This window comes from Periplaneta americana, chromosome 17, assembly GCF_040183065.1.
Source record: "Periplaneta americana isolate PAMFEO1 chromosome 17, P.americana_PAMFEO1_priV1, whole genome shotgun sequence".
NCBI classification, from domain to species: domain Eukaryota; kingdom Metazoa; phylum Arthropoda; class Insecta; order Blattodea; family Blattidae; genus Periplaneta; species Periplaneta americana.
The window spans coordinates 11,748,354-11,756,839 of NC_091133.1; the positions used below are offsets into that span (position 1 = coordinate 11,748,354).

An 8,486-nucleotide genomic window follows, 5' to 3' on the forward strand; every position below is an offset into this window, starting at 1 on the left:
ATGATAAGCAATGAAGTTATAATATAATATTTCACTGGGCTCCATACACTGAAATAGAAAACTCGATCAAACATTACGGCCTGGTCTAGATCGAAAAAGCATTGACTGTGCCGTATTTCGCATTTTTTTGTGAAAAGCTATGTAAAGTGTGAAATGTTCGTTATCGGTTGTAATTACCGTAAATGGCTAAAATACAATAATTTGAATAATAATAATAATAATAATAATAATAATAATAATAATAATAATAATAATAATAATAATATGGGACAAGGAGACGTTTGTAGTAGGCCTACTATAAATTGTAAGAAAAATAGGTTAGAGTTATCCTACTTCCGAAAGATCCAGGAAGGTGAGTTTATAGAATATAATATATATTTTATGAAAATAATATATAAACCTTATGTATTTCATATTTCAATAGTGGAAGGAAGGTGTTAATTTTTTCAAAAGAACACGATATCGAAAGTACAATACATTTTATGGTCTGCTAGGGAAAGAGTCTGTGATGATGCGATAGTAGCGATCCTGGTGGTGAGCAACTATCTATGGATTCATATTTCAACTGTCTATATTTGCATATTTAGTAAGTATTGCGCTTCTTGACTGTGCTAACACTCCCTCACCCTGCCATCAGAGGAAGGTACTTATCCATGTGTAATGTGCATTTGATACCAATTTAAAATGACCTGGAGCACGGACTTCTATACGAGGTGATTCGGTCGCCGATCCCCAATTCGTTGGCCATCGCGATCACCTGATTTGAATCCCCTGGACTTATTTTTCTGGGGACTGATCGAAGATCGTGTCTATGAGACTAAGCCACGCACCAATCCTGAATTAGTGGAAAGATAAGATACCCGACACAAATGGTTACGCCTGACATGCTCACCAGAGTCCATGAAGACTTGATACATCGCTTGCATTTATGCATTGAGCAGAACGGAAAACATTTTGAAATTTGTACACCATAATTTGTCAACAATTGAAACTGTAGTTGACGTTATGTGTTTTAATAAAAGTTCAAAACACTAATCATTCTTTCCTTTAATAGCTCTGACGGCGAGGGTAGCGGGTGTTTGTTTCCATATCGACTGTACAACACTGGAAAGGGTTCTTTCTCGTCATGATGAATATCATTTCAAAAAATTATACAACATAGTTAATTTTTCGATAGACTCGTTATTTATGAAAGATCCTGTACAAATTCTGGACCTAAGGTCCCGGGTTCGATACCGGGCCCCGGAACAATTTTTCCCTCGAAATTATTCAAATCAACTTCACACGGGTTATACCTGAAAGCTTGATTTGCATAATATACGTCACTGTTCGTTTACAGAAAACCACAATTCAAGTCACACAGGTAGTGTGCACTCAATGTTGGTTGCTTGATGGTTGTCAGCCCACTTTGACGTCTGTGAATATAGAGGGAAAGATTGGATCGGTGTGTGGTAGAGTTCCCGGATAGCTCAGTTAGTAGAGCATTGGTACGTTTAACCAGAGATCCCGGGTTCGATACCCGGCCCCAGAACAATTTTCCCCTCGAAATTATTCAAATCAACTTCACACGGGTTATACCTGAAAGCTTGATTTGCGTAATATACGTCAGTGTTCGTTTACAGTAAACCACAATTCAAGTCACACAAGTAGTGTGCACTCAATGTTGGTTGCTTGATGGTTGTCAGCCCACTTTGACGTCTGTGAAAATAGAGGGAAAGATTGGATCGGTGTGTGGTAGAGTTGCCGGGTAGCTCAGTTGGTAGAGCATTGGTACGTTTCACCAGAGATCCCGGGTTCGATACCCGACCCCAGAACAATTTTCCCCTCGAAATTATTCAAATCAACTTCACAGCGAGTTACACCTGAAAGCTTGATTTGCATAATATACGTCACTGTTCGTTTACAGAAAACCACAATTTAAATCACACAGGTAGTGTGCACTCATTGTTGTTTGCTTGACGGTTGTCAGCCCACTTTGACGTCTGTGAATATAGAGGGAAAGATTGGATCAGTGTGTAGTAGAGTTCCCGGGTAGCTCAGTTGGTAAAGGATTGGTACATTTAACCAGACGTCCCGGGTTCGATACCCGACCCCAGAACAATTTTCTCTTCGAAATTATTCAAATTAACTTCACAGGGAGTTATACCTGAAAGCTTGATTTGCATTATATACGTCACTCTTCGTTTACAGAAAACCACAATTTATGTCACACAGAGCTAGTGTGCACTCAATGTTGGTTGCTTGACGGTTGTCAACCCACTTTGAGGTCTGTGGATATAGAGGGAAAAATTGGATCGGTGTGTGGTAGAGTTCCCGGGTAGCTCAGTTGGTAGAGCGTTGGTACGTTTAACCAAAGGTCCCGGGTTCGATACCCGGTCCCGGAACAATTTTTCCCTGGAAATTATTCATTTCCCCATGTTGAAATAGATTTAAAGGAGTTGCTGAATGCGTTGATTTCAACTTTTTGTTTTCTGTTTAGGAGATAGACTATGACTCAAACCACTAGTATGCTATGCCTTTAATACAATAGTAATCTAATTTTTGTAGTAGAATTTTATGGTTAATACAATCGAAAGCTTTAGAGTGATTACAGATCATCCCTCCCAGTTAGATTGGTAGAAGGGCTATGGGCCTGCAGTTTTCGGGTGAGTTTCTATTCCCTTTCTTGAATTAAGGAATATCAACTGAATATTTCAGGCACTCTGGAATTACACCATTAAACATTGAAAATCTACATAAATAAGATAGGGGCTAGGCTATTATTTGTGAACTGTCTTTCAATATTTTACTTCTAATTTCATCATATCCCAAGTAATTTTTAGATTTTAGTTGCTCTAGAATTGTAATAAATTATTTCTCGTTGATTTGTTGGAAAATTTTGAATATTTGGGAAAGTTATAAGAACAGGTACTTTAAAACAATCGATAGCATTATTATTATTCTGTGGGATATTTAGATTATCAGTTATTGAGAGAAAGTATTTGTTGAATATTTTCGCAACTTCTGTTGTAGGCCTATATGATGTTATTCTATTATTTGTTACAAGAGTGTAACTTTGTTCTTTACTTCTAAACCAGAGATGGGTACAATTTTCGGTTACGTGAGGCACTCAGTTTGAAATAGTTTGTTTACTAGGAGAGCAGACTGCAGAGTGGGATGGGAAATATAAACTGCTGCGACGTGCGTCACCTTAACGTAATCACTAAGGCGGCCAGTGGTGAATTATTATGAAAGCGTTTGGTTAACGTGAGAGTCTCGAAAACTTTTATTCAATTTCGGCAAAATAATTCGGCAGCTTTAATCATAAACCTATTTACTGTGTCTCTGTCAATTAATTGATTTAAATCACAGGCGAGAAATTGCGTAAGTTCCCAATAATATTCCATCACGTTGTCTACGTTTATTTTCTTGACAATTCTGGCGTTTCTCAAGATTACTTACTAGATTTGCACGTTTTCGACCTAAAATAATTTCAGAAAATCATATTTAGTTTTCTAAGCACATTTGATTTTTTTTTTTAATTTCCTTGGGAAATAATACGTGCAAACAACATTTAATTTCTCGTATCTTTTAATGCAGCGTGTTTAAGGTATAACGTCGTATAATATTTATTAGTGCGTATTAGGCATAAGTGTGAAGTTGGGCTTAAAATTAATTTCTACACGATGCGTGAAATACGCATAAAATGTGTAATTTGCTTTAAATGTAAAACAATGAATAAAATCACAACTTCCTGCAGCATATCACAGCAATTTATATAATAAACTTCCACAGAAAATCAAAGAACTTAACATAAGAAAATTAAAAAAAGAGGTAAAGAACATTTTATTAACACATATGCCATTTTGCACAAATGAATACCTAAATTTAAAATTTTAGAATTTAACGTTTCTTGATACTGCCCTTGACCATTTATGTTTCAGGTAACTCTGAGTTGAAGAAAAGACAGGGGAAAGCAAAAAGAGAAGATACTAGGTAGAACAGTGGAGACTGAAGATCAAGCCTGTCCTATATATATATATATATATATATATATATATATATATATATATATATTTTTTTTTTTCTTTTTTTTTTCTCTCTCTTTTTTTTTGCATGTCACTTAATATTAAACTGTTAAATTTATTTAGAATTAAGTCTATTTTTGTATTATATTGTATGTTATGTCATTTTTCTTGTGTACTGACGACGCCATGAATGCTTGTAATTCTATTCGGCTAATAAAGATCTTATCTAATCTAATCTAATCTAAAACCTGTAACAAATTAAATAAACAAAGTGTTAAATAATTGTTAACTCGAGTTCCCAGGCTATTAACGTCCGTTAAGGTCCGGTCACAAATCGCTACTTTTGCTGCGCAACTTTTGTACTGCAGCTGCAAAAGTTGCGTGTCGTGTTCACACGTAAGCCAAAAGTAGCGTGCTGCACGCTACTTTTCGTGCTACGCAACTCGAGTGCTGCAAAAGTTGCAACTGGAGGTTGCGAGTCTGTTCACACACAAGGCGCTACTTTTGCAGCCGCAGTCATGCTGCAGGTCTCCATCTCCGTGTTGACTTCTCAATATACATTTTGTGGTTATGTTCGCATTATTAAGAAACTCATGCGAAAGCTTCCTCATCTATTATTTGCTTTTCTATCGTATCTAGTATTCAGAAATTGACATTATTTTTACCATAAAGCTTTTAAAAACGCCTATATACTTAAATGATAACCAACAGTATATTCACGTAATCAATGTTGGCAACCCTCCTGTTTGGAACGACGCTACGGAAAATTTAAAAAATGAATTATATCGTCAGCAATTATGCTCAGATTGTGTTGTGTATTTAATAACTGTTACAAATAATTTATTTCATCACATTTAACATTAAAATATATCCAAACAATAAAAGTATCACTAGCACATTTGGGTGATAACACTGGTTGCAACCGTAGCAAAAGTTTCAACAAAACCGATATCAAAAATGCTGTGGCTGCAACCCTGAGAACCCTGTTCACACGTCATTACTTTTAAGCTGCGCGCAGCATGGAAAAGTAGTGGGCAGCAGGTTCGGCGGCCGCTACTTTTCGGGTTGCACCTTAGAGGATAAAAAAGAAGGAGAGAGCGATCCAAGGGGAAATGCTTGCAAGCGATGGGGACGGATGTGACGTCAAATTACACCTTTTGTCCCATAATTCTCCGCGAAATACCGCCAAGTATTTAATTTTGCTACAGGCTGTTATTTCACTTGGCGAAATTTAAATGTCTTATCCAAATTTTAATAATGGTTAGTTGTTGCGTGTGTGGTGTAACAGCTAAACCAAAAGCTTCAGGAAATGCCGTGACCTTTCATATGTAAGCATTATATTGTTATATTTATGTATAATGAATGGATTTTATATAATAGTATGTAGACTTATAACCTAACCATTATGGCTTACTTTCTTTACGGCTTTCCGAAAGATTTAAGTCGTAAAAATGAATGGCTAAAATTTATAAATAAGCCAAATTGGCAGCCAACGGCAAGAAGCGTTATTTGTTCGCAACATTTCCTGGAAGAATGTTTTGACAGGTCCTCCTCCTGCTCTAATGTTAGACTGAAATCAAATTCAGTTCCAACTTTGCATGTTGAAAGACTTAAATATGTAAGCATATCATCCACCTATATATATAATTTAACAATAATGAAGTACACTGCATTTAAATTATAGTCTATAAGATTTCATACACAAATTAGTCTAGTTTTTTCTCTTCTCTTTGAGGTGCGGCATCATAATCCAGAGACTCTAAAAGAAGTTCCTTGTATAATTTCAACATCAACCTACCTGTTTTTAATGAGGCATTACAAGATCATAACTATGCTTACCATACAAATGTCAGAATACACAGAACATGTTATCATATACATTGCTGGTTTTGTGGTAACTAAATTGTTTTCTAAGATCAAAACTGTTCACGTGCAATAACGGGTCTGAAGGATAATTTATTGCATTCCTTCATTAATTTCAAAAATAAAGGATCATTAACTTATCCTTCTGATCCAGTTATTGTAATCTGCAAAGGCACTGAAAAATTAATAGGTATTTAGTAATGAACCTGGCTTTAGACAAACATATAAAGCAGAAAATAGTGTTGCAAATATTACAACAATTCTTTGACATTTTTTATAATTTAACCAATGATCATTACCTTTCTTGCAATGACAATCATGAGTTATTGTTAATAGGAGCTGTGGCAGAACAGTACATACGTGTTCGTTTAGATCATGTATGCAGAAACTTTAACGAAAGAGAAAGAATTAGAACCCATTTCAAGAAAATTATATTGTTTAAAGGCGATTGAATACGTCAGCATTAGCACTGTGTTTGGTTAAGTACGTAGCATATTCTTTATACTAGGCTATAGTCAGTGCTTTTTTTCTAACAGAACTAGAGAAATGTGTTAATAATTAATTTTTCTTTGAATTCCACCTAGATCTTGGAAAGTCTTAAATTTGGGCGAAATGGAGGTTAAAAACGACACTGGATTGTAATCGCCTCCCAGTCTGTTATAATCCTACACAGAATTCCAGTACTTTTTTCTCCAGAAGAAAAGCATTGGCTATAGCCTATGTAACAAATGCACACTTTTCCCATTTTTCTGTAAATTTAGAAATGATAAAGTATAGCTACATAACTTAGTACTGTGATTGGCCTAGTACTGGTAATATAATGGTCCACCCCTTATACAAGATAGGCCTACTACATAACCTACTGTATATAAAAATGTGACCTACACTTTTCTGCACATTTATTAATAAAACAATTGATCATTAAAGTTGATGTAATTTAGCATTATGATAGGACTGTTTGTCTTTGTACTGTATATAAAAATGTAAAATATTTTATAGCCTATATTTAAAAATATATATTACAGTAGCCTAGAAGTAATTTACCTGTTTTAGGCCCTGTAGCAACTACATAATGATAAAAATAATAATATACTCTTTGAAAACGCTGTAGCCTATATTGATATTGTATTGTCGAACAACCAACCTTACGTAATTATATTTGTCATGGTTGACTTTCACCCTGTACTATAAAAAATGTACTTTTCTGTATAGTACGGTATTTTAGAAACCCAGGTATTTAAAAAATTAGACTCAACAGCACTATATGTCCACCTATGTTCTATGTAACATATGAAGCTCCAAAAATTACATTTTTTCATACGTAAATGGCTTAGAATGGATGTGGAGATAATAGGAGTAAATTAGTAGGCCAAATTTTTATATCAATGTACATTTCACTGTAGCTTTATTAAACGTGTTATGGTTGTTACATGGACTGAACACTTCATTTCTACTTTCTTTTATTACTGTTCACTATATTCACCAACAGAAAAGAATATTAGCTTTTATAAAAATAACACCCGCTGAATTTTACTAGACTTTCAAAATATTCACAACACAAAACAGAAGTCGTAATCGTAATAATACGAACATAACAGCTGTTTAACACACCGGAAAAAGATATGAACTATGGGTAATTTGACGGCCATACTAGTACACCTTTTTGGTTCCACCGTTTCAAGCTAACGGCCTGGGGTTGGGTTGCACCGTTGTTCACACGTCGCAGTACAAGAGTTGCGCAGTTTTTAGTACTGCAGCGCTACAAAAGTAGCGACGTGTGACCGTACCTTTACTTTCTGTAATTCATACGTGTTCTTCATATCAAGTGTTATAATATTTTCTATTATATGACACGATTCGCCGACATCGCACAGTGTTTCCGCGTTTTGCTTGGCTAATCGCCAGCTGATACATATAGACTAGAGTGAAATATTTACATTTACATACCTGCTTTGGGCCGTAAATCTTAAGCACTAGTTAAGGCCACAACTAGCACAGAATAATTAGCTCTATAGAGCAAAGTTATATAAATGAATTTTCTATCTTGATCTGGATAGCAATTCACATAGAAGACCGTGACAGGAAGGTTTCTGGCAACGAGTTAGAAGTCTTCTCTTTCTAACTCGTTGGTTTCTGGTATATAGTGATGGGCGAAGTTGTTCTTTTCCCGGAACAGTTCCGACGGTTCCGGTTCAGAAAAAATACTATGTTCCAAATAACAGTTCCGAAATAACAGTCACCAGTGGTGATGAGTCGGAGTCATTCATTGATACGTGCCTGCTCTTTGCCTCTTGTTCCTTTTGAGGAGTCGTTCAAACGAACGGTACAGTACCCTCCCTCTTCACCATGCAGCTCACACTGGAGCACTCATAGGCATGACATAGTACACATTCTTATCTATAGATAGCACTGCAATGCACATTCGAATGGATTTTGGAAAATTGCTGTGCATGCGGACAGAACTCAAAAGCTTAATGTTAGTAATTAAACAGCTGTTGACTGCAAGGACAGATTACAACACTTTGTTTTCGTACATAAAGTTATAAAGACATGGTAGCCAACTAAAAAAAATTAACATGACATTTAAAACATATGGTATGTAATTTCTGTTCTCTC

The 8,486-nt window shown here is 35.5% G+C and overlaps 1 protein-coding gene across 1 annotated transcript in view; it reads right to left on the reverse strand.

The window, feature by feature from the left end:
• Positions 1 to 7,958, reverse strand: part of LOC138692806 (jerky protein homolog) — a 28,725-nt gene extending 20,767 nt beyond the window's left edge. The window contains exon 1 of the mRNA XM_069816028.1: positions 7,818 to 7,958. The gene's annotated coding sequence lies outside the window, so the exon portion shown is untranslated. The remainder of the gene's footprint in view (positions 1 to 7,817) is intronic.
• Positions 7,959 to 8,486: the final 528 nt, after the last annotated feature.